Here is a 14,224-nt window from a genome sequence, read left to right on the forward strand (position 1 = left end):
TTACTTTTTTTTTTATCATCCAAACATCTGTGGTATAAACTAGTTAAATAATGATTACCAGGCCATAGCCACTTGATTCTGCACAGTGAAGCCTGCAGGTAGATATAGTCAGAAATGACTAATGAACAGACAAATAGTACAATGGAAGTGAAAGACCAATATCTTCTGAAAACAAACATTCAGATCTTCTGCTGAAATATTAAACTTCAAGCATGGTAGTGCAAACAAGCGGCAAAGGTGGCCAGGAAAGTTGAAAGCAGTAGAAATCCAAGAAACCTTGGTGTATCACAATGCCTAAACCCTTAAATGATGAGGACAGAGTGCACAGACTAGGCTTCTTTTCCCTCAAGTGTAGAAGATTAGGAGTGATCTAATTGAGGTGCTTGAGATGATTAATGGTAGGGTAGATAGAGAGAAACTATTTCCCCTTGTGGTGGAGTTCAGGGGTGATGTCAGGAAGCATTTCTTCACACAAAGGGGAGTGGAAATCTGGAAAACTCTCCCCCAAAAAGCTGTTGAAGCTAGGGGTCAATTGAAAATGTCAACAGAGATTTCCATTTGGCAAGGTATTTAAGGGATATGGAACCAAGGTGGGTAGATGGAGTTAAGGTACAGATCAGCCATGATTTAATTGAATGGTGGAGCAGGCTCGAGGGGCTGAGTGGCCTACTTCTCTTCCGGATATGTTCAATTCATCCACTACCCACTGGCTAGCTTCTTCCAGAGTCGGAGTTTACATCTGAGCTCCACCATTTAAAATGTGCATACCATTACTCATCCAATTATTCCATTTTACTTGCAAAGCATCCAGTGTCTGCAATGTGTGTGCCATTCTCCTGGGAATCATTGCTAGGTGAGTTCTGGGGTGTTTCATGGTTCTTTCGGGACTGGATCAAGACTCTGTACTTTGCTTCGCCCTAAACCTTCTTTGTTCATTTTGATCCAGATGCCACAAAATGCATCTCGACGAATTCAGGATGAGCAAAGAACATTTAGTGTTAAGCAGAGCACCAGGTCTAAGGGTATACACACCAGTGTCAACAACCCATCTATTCTCCTCTGAGAACACACACTCTCACAAGCACCCAATGGAAATGTTACTGCAAGTGCTATCTGCCCTTCTAATATAATGGATGGAAAAACTGAATACTGTCTCGCGTAGAATCATATAGAATGATACAGCACAGAAGGAGGCTGTTCAGCCCATCACGGCTGTGCTGGCTCTTTGAAAGAGCTATCCAATTAGTCCCACTCCCCTGCCCTTTACACTGCCCTGTAGCACCGATGGAAAGTGGAGAATTGTGAACCTGTGGAATTCTCTACCACAGAAAGTTGTTGAGGCCAGTTCGTTAGATATAGTCAAAAGGGAGTTAGATGTGGCCCTTAAGGCCAAAGGGATCAGGGGGTATAGAGAGAAAGCAGGAATGGGGTACTGAAGTGCATGATCAGCCATGATCATATTGAATGGTGGTGCAGGCTTGAAGGGCCAAATGGCCTACTCTTGCACCTATTTTCTATGTTTCTATAGAAACATAGAAAATAGGTGCAGGAGCAGGCCATTCAGCCCTTCTAGCCTGCACCGCCATTCAACGAGTTCATGGCTGAACATGAAACTTCAGTACCCACTTCCTGCTTTCACGCCATACCCCTTGATCCCCCGAGTAGTAAGGACTTCATCTAACTCCTTTTTAACCGCCTGCTGTACCTGCATGCCAACCTTCAATGACTGATGTACCATGACACCCAGGTCTCGTTGCACCTTCCCTTTTCCTAATCTGTCACCATTCAGATAATAGTCTGTCTCTCTGTTTTTACCACCAAAGTGGATAAACTCACATTTATCCACATTATACTTCATCTGCCACGCATTTGCCCACTCACCTAACCTATCCAAGTCACTCTGTAGCCTCATAGCATCCTCCTCGCAGCTCACACTGCCACTCAACTTAGTGTCATCCGCAAATTTGGAGATACTACATTTAATCCCTTCGTCTAAATCATTAATGTATAATGTAAACAGCTGGGGCCCCAGCACAGAACCCTGCGGTACCCCACTAGTCACTGCCTGCCATTCCGAAAAGTACCCATTTACTCCTACTCTTTGCTACTGTCTGACAACCAGTTCTCAATCCACGTCAGCACACTACCCCCAATCCCATGTGCTTTAACTTTGCACATTAATCTCCTGTGTGGGACCTTGTCGAAAGCCTTCTGAAAGTCCAAATATACCACATCAACTGGTACTCCTTTGTCCACTTTATTGGAAACATCCTCAAAAAATTCCAGAAGATTTGTCAAGCATGATCTCCCTTTTACAAATCCATGCTGACTTGGACATATCATGTCACCATTTTCCAAATGCGCTGCTATGACATCCTTAATAATTGATTCCATCATTTTACCTACTACTGAGGTCAGGCTGACCGGTCTATAATTCCCTGCTTTCTCTCTCCCTCCTTTTTTAAAAAGTGGGGTTACATTGGCTACCCTCCACTCGATAGGAACTGATCCAGAGTCAATGGAATGTTGGAAAATGACTGTCAATGCATCCGCTATTTCCAAGGCCACCTCCTTAAGTACTCTAGGATGCAGTCCATCAGGCCCTGGGGATTTATCGGCCTTCAATCCCATCAATTTCCCCAACACAATTTCCCGACTAATAAAGATTTCCCTCAGTTCCTCCTCCTTAATAGACCCTCTGACCACTTTTATATCCGGAAGGTTGTTTGTGTCCTCCTTAGTGAATACTGAACCAAAGTACTTGTTCAATTGGTCTGCCATTTCTTTGTTCCCCGTTATGACTTCCCCTGATTCTGACTGCAGTGTGCCTCTTGTGGCAATATAGGCATATTGGATACAAATGAAACCTGATCTACATTTTGAACGGAGGTCAGTTCAAAATGTTGCTTTTTTAAAAATCCAATTTCTTTCCAGATCAACTCTAACGCCAAAGATCACTTTGCGCCAATGTTGCACCGTTCCTGGAAATATTGCAATACCAGGTCGGTGCATGGAGTGGACGGGGCATGCCCCTGATCCAGCTCCCTGTCCAAAAATCAATTCAATATCATGTCCCCATAGGGGATATTAAACTGATAAGAACAGATACTACACTTGATCTTAGCCAAAAGGCCGAGAAGCGATTTGCACTGCTTCAATATGACGCATGGAATCTGGGTCTGCCAATCTCTGGAGGTCAGCAGGAAGTTGCTATCTGGAGCGACCATACCACCCCAAAGTCAGGACATGACCAAAATCAAATGCCCTTAATTTTTGCCCCAAATAGAGCTTCAACTCTAACCTCAAGTCACACTGACGTTCAAAATCCTTCGCACTGTCCATCCCTGAGCCACTTCAGCAAGCTCCTCCAACTCAGGAAAAGCCTCTCTAATGGAGCAAAGGCAGTCGACACAATATTATTTGAAGGATATTTGTAAGCTTGCCGCAAGTAGACATTAGTTCCAATCATCTGGAATTGACACTACCTACTATTATGCACCTATGCATACTGAGCAATCTGAGGATTTTCTGATGCACTGTACCTCTTGCAACAACACATGGCCAAGTTACATTGGCTACTGGTACAGCAATGCCTCGAATTTAAAATCCTCATCCTTGTATTCAAATCCCTCCATGACTTCGCCCCTCCTCATCTCTCTAACCCTAAAACCCTTGGAGATCTCTGCGCTCCGAGAATTCTGGCATCTCGGGTGTCCCGATTTCCTTAGTCCCATTGACGGTCGTGACTTCAGCCATCCAGGCACGAAGCTCTGGAAATTCTTCGCTAAACTTCTCAGTCGCATCTATTTGCAACACCAGATTTCTGATTTGTCCCTTTGGAGGACAGTTTGTCTGGAACGTGTCATTTGATCCTGTCTGCTGTACCCTGCAATGTGTAATTTGATCCAGTCTTGCCAGATAGTTATCCTTAGCTGGTAAAATAAAAGGCTGTACACTCTAAATTAGTGGGTGAATTAAGGTGGACCAAATTGCCGTCTTCACCCACAATGGTCTTGTGATTTTCTGCAATATCTGCCTGTGCACTCAGACCCAGGGGGAGGCTTTCAATCTGTTACATCTCAATGTTGCTTTTTGGTCTTGTTTAAAGCCCCGTTTCCTCCAGTGATAAGGAATGGATGTTTTTTTTAAAATTGTCGAAAGGGGACATTTCTCACGTTATTGAACTGTGACATCACATTCCCAATATTAAACATTAATACCTTGCGTTCGTAAGGGGGAGAGCAGAAATCCAGCCATGCTCACTAATGAGGGTTGCAGCATTGATGATTTCACAGACCGTGCCTTTCAAATTTGTGACCGGGTTTATGACCAAAAAAGAAACAAACCAAATCTAGTTGCCAAGGTTTCCCTGGTGTCTGTAGCTCTGGATAGTTGCCGATTGGACTACAGGTTCAGGCTGGGCCGTGTGTGGGAGCTGGGTGTGTCGTGGCCGGAGCGCTGAATGGATGCACTCGCGAACATGTGGTTGGTAATGGTGGCGCCGAGGAACCATTCCTGAACCCCGCACCGGGCCGGAGAGCGCGAGAGGCCACCGACACCACCAAACCCGGGAGTCCTCACACACTCGCTGCACGTTTTGTTAATCTCCCAAAACAGCCATCTGTTGCCGGGGGACCGGCTGCCCTCCGGCTTCCCCCAACCAACCGACCCTCCTCCATCTCCTGACCTTCCGCACAAACTTCAACCCGGCATCGTGAAGCCCAGACCTGCAGCTGCACAACCCGAGCCTCAGGCCCACACCCAGACTCCCACCCCGCGGCCTGCTACTCAGGCCTGCTCCGGCCAGCCTACCCCGCAGATCACGAGCGACGGTCTGACAAGGGCCCTCTGGTGCACGTGCGCCGCCCGCGGGGGTGCATGTGCAGAAGGACGCAAAAGACTGCAAATAATCACAGTGAAACTTCTCGGCCTCTCAAAGGAGGCTTTTGAGTGCCTCCTTGAAAGCTACCTGTTTGACCAAGCCTTTGGTCATCTGTCCTATTATCTCCTTATGTGGCTCGGTGTCAACGATTGTTTGATAACGCTCCTGTGAAGCACCTAAGGTTAAAGGCGCTATATAAATGCAAGTTGTTGTTGAACAGCTTTTAAGCAAGTACAGAAGCTAGGGAAAAGGAAGAGGCAGGGAAACATAGAAAATAGGTGCAGGAGTAGGCCATTCGGCCCTTCGAGCCTGCACCGCCATTCAATGAGTTCATGGCTGAACATGCAACTTCAGTACCCCATTCCTGCTTTCTCGCCATACCCCTTGATCCCCCTCGTAGTAAGGACTACATCTAACTCCTTTTTGAATATATTTAGTGAATTGGCCTCAACAACTTTCTGTGGTAGAGAATTCCACAGGTTCACCACTCTCTGGGTGAAGAAGTTTCTCCTCATCTCGGTCCTAAATGGCTTACCCCTTATCCTTAGACTGTGACCCCTGGTTCTGGACTTTCCCAACATTGGGAACATTCTTCCTGCATCTAACCTGTCTAAACCCATCAGAATTTTAAACGTTTCTATGAGGTCCCCTCTCATTCTTCTGAACTCCAGTGAATACAAGCCCAGTTGATCCAGTCTTTCTTGATAGGTCAGTCCCGCCATCCCGGGAATCAGTTTGGTGAATCTTCGCTGCACTCCCTCAATAGCAAGAATGTCCTTCCTCAGGTTAGGAGACCAAAACTGTACACAATACTCCAGGTTGAACAAAAGGGAGAGGTCTGTGAGGAGGTGGAGGGCAGGAGTGATTAAATGTCAAAAGGGATGAAGATGCAAGGCAAAAGGAGGTGATAATGAGACAAGTATAGAAAGAAAAGATGGGTCCAGAGGAGGTGTAACTGGAAAGTCTAGAACTAGAGGAGGGATAGTCTCAATATAAGAGGCCAGCCTTTTAGGACTGAGATGAGGAGGAATTTCTTCATTCAGAGGGTTGTGAATCTTTGGAATTCTCGACCTGCAAGTGCTGTGGATGCTCAGACGTTGAGCATATTCAAGGCTGAGATCGATCTGCTTTTGATCAAATAAGTTAATAGTGTTCAACAGCCAAATGTGGAGGTGATGATGAGGAGCTAAGATAGAGGGGTATTTGCACACAGATATTTTTGCAAAAATGCATGACCCAAAGCAAGGGGATGGGGGATGTATTATATACAGAGCATATTATACTCAAAGATTTACGGTAAAATGTTTTTTCCAATACTGTCTACACCAGACGTGCAAAGTGATGTGGAATGGTTGGTGTTTATTTACAGCTTTCTTCAGGTGGCTCCTTTCACACACTTACCACCCAAAGGCAAGTGATTGTGACACACCAGCCTGCAGCACAAAGATTATGTTATTACTGATAATGACACTCGCACCCCCCGTGGCACATTCACACATTCCGAAAAGCCCAGACATACCTGCATTTTTCCTGTATGATATCAGGAACCTGCTGACATGACCAACCTTCCGAGAACCTATTTGTGGCTGACAGACAGTATGAGGAAATGGAAACCTGCGTTATAACTAGTGGAGCCTGCCAGAATGGAGGGTACCTTGCAATAAACACCGCAAATTGGTGGATAATCAAGTTCCCTTGTTCTTCAATCCGACAAGAGATTTTAAGCTTCGAACTAATCTAAAACTCTCCAATCGAGTTCGCAGCAAGTGCCAATGTTTAAAATGGGAATAAAAAAATAACTATTCTGTGCAGTGGTTCAACACTCCTTCAGTAGTGCGCTGGATTATGTGCACACGTCTCTGGAGCAGGACTTGAACCCACGACCTACTGATTCAGAGGCGAGAGTGCTATCAGCCAAGCCTGGGCCGATACTCTGTGTACTGTACACGATTGCTTTGTTATGTGTACTGAGAGTACGGTTTTTGATTACAATGCCTATATTTTGTATAAACACAAAACTTTTTTTGTAATAGCTAGCAGTAATTCAGATTAAGGCAGTAATTCAGTCTTCAGGTTCCATTTCACCGGATTTGTTCTTGGCATGCGAGCAATTCTGGCAGACCTACGTTTATTGCCTAGTTGCCCCGAGATGATTGCGGTGGGCAATCTCCTTCGATCCCTGCAGCCCACAATAGTGTTTGTAATGTATGCACGCGAGTATGCTCACAGGTTTGTAGAGCTGTTGAGAGGTCCCCAATGGAATGCTCTCTACGCGGGAGTCCTCCCTCTATTTATTGTGGACTTGGCCTGGAAGGTGTTGCACGGAGCAGTCCCGTGCAATTTGTTTTTAAGTCGGTTCACGGGCTCCCAGGCCGCCTGTAATTTCTGCGGGCTAGTGGAGTCCGTGTTCTTTATTAAATGTTGAACGTGGGAGGTTGCAGCCCCTCTTCCAATATTTGAAGGGGCTGCTCCTCAAATTCTGGTTGCACTTCAGTCCCATACTCCTGATCTTTGGGCACCCTGTGCAGAGGGGAGCGGGCAGGTCAGACGGCCTCCTCGTAGGACTGCTCCTGGGCATGGCCAAGGTGGCCATCAACCAGTCCAGGCAGCGGGCGGTCAAGGGGATCATTCAGCCCGACTGCCTGCCTCTCTTACGCGAGCCAAGGTGTCCCCGGAGATGGAGCACGTGGTGTCCACTAGTATGCTCGCGGCCTGCCGCGAGAAGTGGGCGCCGGAGGGACTGGAGTGCATAATCACCCCCGGCAACCAAATTTTAATTTGATCCATACACTGTCCAAAGTTTAATTGTGTCGGTTTTAGTGCCCCGCCCCCCTTTAAAACCAGGGGGCACTTGATTTACAGGTGCAACTTAAAATAGTTGTAGAGCTGTTGAGTTGGGAGTGGCTTAGCCAGTCACGTGATGTTCACAAGACTCAATAAAACCCCAGCCAGTCGGGTTCAGGGGATGCACGATGGAGCAGGTGGTTGTAAACCTGGTGGAGGAACTGATAATGTGTAGTGTGACTGTTAAACCTTTGCTAATAAACCAACTAGTTCTTAATGGCAATGCGTTGCTAAGAATTCTTATTCAAAGAACCCATGAAGCAAATACATTACAGTGTTAGATAGGGATTTCCTGGATTTTGACATAATAATCATTAAGCAATAGCACTGTATAACCAGATCAGGATGGCTTGTGTCTTGGGAGGGGAACTTGCAGGTGAACTTCGAGGTGACGGGGCTCTCATAATCTTGCTGTTTTTATTCTCCTTGGTGCTGGAAGGTGTCCTGGAAGTAAACTTGGTAAATAGCTGCGATGCTTTCTGTAGGACACTGAAGCCATGCACTGAGGGTGGTGTGGGCGAGGTGGAGATAGAGCCCAGTGGCAGGAGCCGAGCAGACTGCTCTATCCCGGCTGATACTGAGCTTCTCGAATGATGCTACATTCCAACACACTCTTTCCTGACTGGAGACCTGTAAATGGTAGACAGGCTTGGAGGAATCCCGGAGCGGGGCGTCCACTGCACAGTCTGCAACTCTTGTAGCCATGTTACTGACATGACCGGTCCAGTTAACCTTTCTGGTCAATGGGGACCCCGGGATGGGCTCAAGTTTCGGCCTGAGTTGCTCCTATTTCTTTGGAGCAACTAGTTTAGAATGGAGCATCTTAGAAATTGCAATTCTCGGCATTTAGTTTGCTCCAGTTCTAATGAGTTAGAATAGTTTCATTTTGGAACAGATTTTTGTTTTCAAAAGGGGGCGCGTCCAGCCACTTACGCCCGTTTTGCAAGTTTAGGCAGCGAAAACTTACTCCAGACTAACTTAGAATGGAGTAAGTGTAGATTTTTGTGCGCTCAGAAGAACCTTGCCTACATTTATAAATCAGGCGGAGGGAACAAGAGATGGGGGGGGGGGGGGGTGGGCGCGGAGGGAAGTTTACAAACATTAAAATCTTCACTTTTACAAATAATAAATAATAAATCAATAAATCAACCAAAAAGAAAAAAAGGAAAAAAACTAATTAAAAAAAAAATCAATAAATAAAAAATTATTTCTACTCACCGACTGCAGCACCGAGAGTCCTCCAACAGCGTGCTGGGACCCCCCCCCCCAGTGTCTCTCTGTGTTTCTCTCAGTGAGGGGGGAGGGAGGGAGAAAGAGGGGGAGGGAGAGAGAGAGAGAGAGAGAGAGAGAGAGAGAGAGAGAGAGAGAGAGAGAGAGAGAGAGAGAGGAGGGAGGGAGAAAGAAAGAGAGGGAGAAAGAGAGAGGGGGGGAAAGAGAGGGAGAAGATGAATGGATGGTGGGGGGAGAGAAGATGAATGGCGGGGGGAGAGAAGATGAATGGCGGGGGGGCGGAGGAGGAAGGGGAGAGAGAGAAAAGGAGAGAGAGAGAAAAGAGAGAGAGAGAAAAGAGAAAAGAGAGAGAGAAAAGAGAAAAGAGAGAGAGAAAAGAGAAAAGAGAGAGAGAAAAGAGAGAGAGAAAAGAGAGAGAGAAAAGAGAGAGAGAAAAAAGGAGAGAAAAGAGAAAAGAGAGAGAGAAAAGAGAGAGAGAGAAAAGAGAGAGAGAGAGAAAAGAGAGAGAGAGAGCGCGAGAGAGAGAGAGAGAGAGAGAGAGATGAACCGGGGGCAAGGGATGCTGGACGGCGGGGGGGGGGGGGGGGGGAGCTGAATGGACCCCGATGCCGGGCCGACGACGACGACTCTTTGGGCGGGACCCACCCCCAGCAAGATGCCGGGCAGATGGGTCCCGACAATGACAAGGTAAGCAGTGTCAGACCACTCAGCCCGGGATAGGCGCAACATCCCTTCGGCCAGGGATAGGGTCATCGCCCGGAGACAGGATGCGCTGGGAGGGGCAGGAGCTACAGCGCACGCGCGCAGCTGCCGGCACTGTTTTTGACGCAGGGCTGTAGCTCCGCCTCCAGCAGCTCCGCGCTAGAAATGGGCCTACAGCTATCTGAGAATGGCGAGGTAAGTATTTGGCGCAATTTTTGTTCGACAAATTAGCTGGCCTCTCTGATGTGCGCCGTTCTAGCGGGGGGTGCGAAACTTGAGCCCAATAGTGCTATCATCAGGGGAAGTGGTTGGGCCTTTTCTTGTTGGAGATGGTCATTACCCGGCACTTATGTGGCAGGAGCCATTTGTCAGCCAGAGTCTGAATGTTGCCCGTGCTCTACTGTTATGGGCTGCTTCATTATCAGAGAACAAATGAGGAGTCCCATTTCTGACCTTACAATGGAGGTAAGGTCATTGATGAAGCAGCTGAGGATACACTGCCTGATTGAATTCTTGACTTATAACCTGTTGCTCACTATTATTACATAGAAACATAGAAAATAGGTGCGGGAGTAGGCCATTCGGCCCTTCGAGCCTGCACCGCCATTCAATAAGATCATGGCTGATCATTCACCTCAGTACTCCTTTCCTGCTTTCTCTCCATATCCCTCGATCCCCTTAGCCGCAAGGGCCATATCTAATTCCCTCTTAAATCGATCTATCTTGCATCTATATGGCAAGTCCTGCATCAAACACACAGTCATAATGCCACATATTTCACAGTGCCACACCCATCACAGGTATCTCACATCCACATGGCAACAAAACCATGCTGATTGGTATGGTTTGCATTTAACTACTGTAATATTGCAGCCCAAAGAACAAACTTGCATTGATCTAACACCTCATTCCATCTTCAGGATGTTCTAAAGCATTCCACATTCAATGGATTACTTGTGAAGTGCCATCACTGTTACTGTGCATGCAAACACAACAGGCAAAGTCCCAAACAGCAAATGAATGTTTGACCAGATAAAATTGACTTTCTTGGTGGTGTTGGTTGAGACGCTGGATGTCCAGCACATCTGGAGAACTCTCTGCTCTTCACCAAATAGGGTGACCTGAACCTCCAGAACAGGCAGGTGGAGCTTTGGTTTAACGTCCCATCCAAAAACAGTGTACAGGTTGACCCTCCCATATCTGGAACCCTCGGGACCTGGCCTGTTCTGGATAAGGGATTTTTCCAGATTTTCACATTAAATTGGATGGTACAGGTACTGAGCAAGAGGATATCGGGACTGGCTGGCTTGGGGCTGGGAGTGTGGCAGAGAGATCAAGGGGGTGGGCAGTGGATCACGAGGTCAGGCCAGCGATTGCGGGAGTCGGCAGCACACATTCATGGAAGGACTTCAATTTGTTCATGTCGAAGTTCTGAGCATGCGCCACACGGTGGCCGGGAATGGTTCTGGACGAGGGGTGGTTCCAGATAAGGGACCCATACTTCCGACAATACAGGGCCCCCTTGAGTAATGCACTGAAGTGTCAGCTCAAATAGTGGAGTGGGTCACAGAGCAGCGAGCTTCTGACTCAAAAGTGACTGAGAAAAGAAGCAGTGACAATCTATCTCACTGTTAGTTGGTGGCTGGTTCACGTGTGCTGACCTCAGCAAGCACTACACCGAGGAGCAAACAGACTGGGAAAATGCAGATTTGGTCACACTGCTGAATGAATGCTGTAGGTACTGCAGCAGCAGGTGCAGCACAAGCAACATTACTGCAGTCCAAACTACAAACGAGGAACGGGCTTGCATTTATATAGCGCCTTTCACGACCTCAGGACCTTGCAAAGCACTTTACAGCCAATGAAGTACATTTTGAAGTGTAGTAATATAGGAAATATGGCAACCAATTTACATACAGCAAGGTCCATTCCACTACTTGAGTGGACACTTCAGCGCATTACTCAAGGGTGCCCTATATTATGATAATGACCAGATAATCTGTTTTAGTGGTGTTGGTTGTGGGCTAAGTATTGGTCAGGGAACTCCCCTGTTCTTCTAAATAGTGCCATAGGATCTTTCGTATCCACCCGAGAGAGCAGGTTTAATGTCTCATCCGAAAGACGGCACCTCCGACAATGCAGCACTACCTCAGTACAGCACTGAAATGTCATGTGCTCAGGTCTCTGGAGCAGGACTGCAACCCACAACCCTCTGACTCAGAGATGAGAGTGCTAGCATTGAGCCAAGGCTGGCCTCGAAGGACATTAGGGAGTTACCATAAACCATATGTAGAATGAAGAAAGTTTCTTATATTTGCCGTATAACTGGTCCAGAACAGAGCAAGTTGGTGCATTCCTTGTTTGACTCATTGTTATAGGACTGAAAATACTTGAAAACAGCTCCAGATCCGTCCGGTATCCACATAGGAAAAGCAAAAGCTACTTTTCCTCATTTCCTTCTGACAGGCAGTGGGACATGCCTGGCTGCTCCAGGAGCACCATGACTGGTTTCAGGAAAACAGACAGATATAAACAACAACATTAAGGATCTTCAACCTTGTAAAGACTGCAGATCAGGACAGTAGGGATTATGGTGTGAAGTGCAGGCAGGGATGACAAAAATATGCAATTGCAAACAACAGTCTAAAAAAGGAGGATTGGAAAGGTTTGAATTAGCTAAGGAAGGTGGAACACTGCTCCAAACACTGGCAATGGGAGGAGAGAAGAGACCCTTCGTGGACCTCCGCCGCCCTTCATTCAACACCATGGCCATGTCTTCACATGCTCAGTCCACTCAGGATCACCAACCATTTCAACAGGAAGCTGCCCGTCAAACTGAAACAGTACACACACAAATACAAGCACCGAGAGTCGCACACACACTTTACAAAGTACAACTACAGTCTACTCTTAACGCACACTTCTCAAATTATTTGATTATTCAACAATTTTTAAGCACATTTCCCACATGAATGTTGCTGATTGCATAATTCCATGTTTCAGCACAAAATAAAAAGTAACAGGCTTTGAATGAACAGCAAACGGTCTGTTTCGGCAGCATTGTGGGGGAGGGGTTTCACTGGAAAAATCTTGGCCGTTACAACTGAAGGAAAATGATTCCAGGTTTGACCTGAAAAAGCCTTAGTGCTGAAGTCACTGCTGGAATTTCCTTTGTTTTGATCACTGCATACACCCAAGCTCCAAATTCTTTGCGTTTCATCAGTCTATTGTGAGTGCAACATTAAACTTCTGGCTAAATGGGCAAAACATCATCAATTATTCGACTTAAGAGGTTTTGAACAGGGTAACCGAAAAGGGGATCTATGGCAGCCCATTAATATACAGCGGTTTATTTTTTTTTTTAAAAACAAAACTAAAACTGGCCAAAAAAATCCCCAAGCTGTTTCCACCTCGGAGTGTGAACCTGAAAGTATGTACGCAGTCGTTCTGAACGGGACTGTAAAATCCCCACAAACAGGACCGTAAATCCCCCACAAAACCCACACCAAAACACACAGAAAATGATAAAGCCCGAAAGGCCACCAGAAATGAACGCAGCCAAGAATGTACGTTACTGTAAACTTGATCAAACAGATGCAACAGGGCTCAGCATAGTACCTCCCTATAGCAGAATGACTGAAGAGAAGACAGCATGTGATGCACCGTGTGTGTAGACCCGCACTCCACAACTCCACCACCTCGCCCAATCAATTCCAAATTCAGTCCACTCGGTGTTCAATTATCAACATGATCTTTCCTCAGTTTATCAAGCTGTCAGTACCGTGCAATCAAGTTAAAAATACTCAACAATATAAATTCCATAAAGAAAGACTGGCATTTATATAGCACCTTTCACCATCTTGGTACATCCCAACTCGTTTTACAGCCAATGAAGTGTTTTTGAAGTACAGTCACTGTTGTAATATAGGAAACGGGACAGCTAATATGTGCACAGCAAGGTCCCACAAACAGCAATGTGATAATGATCAGATAATCTGTTTTTTAGTGATGTTGGTTGAGGGATAAATATTGGCCAACTGCTCTTCTTCAAATAGTGCCATGGGAGGGCATTGGCCCTCGGTTTAACGTCTCAACGGAAAGACAGATGCTGAAATCTATGGTAGGGTGCAGGTTGGCCTGTATCTTGTTGCCATTCACTGATCTGACCCAGAGATGTCTGTCCAAACTACCTGTAGACCAGAAGTGGCAGTAGGGCCTGACAATTCATTCACTTGTATTCCACTGGTGAAACAGAGCAGCAAATCCAAGCAATGGCACCAAACAGTTTGTTTCTAACTCAGCATAGTAGGGGCTGGGCAGTGAGGAGGGTGGGGAATAGCTAAAGTGCTTTTGTGGATTAGAGATTCATTTTTCATTTAAGTCCATAACTGAACTGGGAGGGAAGAGAATGAGGAGGATTGCTCTTACTCTTTGAAAGCAGTATTTGCTATTGTATAAATGGAAGTTCTTTCTCGGTGACCCCATGCTCAGTGATACACAAAAAAGACAAAAAGTTTGGATACTCTTATTCCGTCCAGATCATGATTTTTTAAAATCAGACAATCG

The 14,224-nt window shown here is 46.2% G+C and overlaps 1 protein-coding gene and 1 pseudogene across 2 annotated transcripts in view; both read right to left on the reverse strand.

Moving 5' to 3' along the window:
* Positions 1–14,224, reverse strand: part of wwc3 (WWC family member 3) — a 252,076-nt gene that overhangs the window by 199,370 nt on the left and 38,482 nt on the right. The window lies entirely within an intron of this gene.
* On the reverse strand, positions 2,966–3,144 carry LOC139276635 (U2 spliceosomal RNA; annotated as a pseudogene).

The sequence above is a fragment of the Pristiophorus japonicus genome, chromosome 11 (assembly GCF_044704955.1).
Source record: "Pristiophorus japonicus isolate sPriJap1 chromosome 11, sPriJap1.hap1, whole genome shotgun sequence".
Classification (NCBI taxonomy): domain Eukaryota; kingdom Metazoa; phylum Chordata; class Chondrichthyes; family Pristiophoridae; genus Pristiophorus; species Pristiophorus japonicus.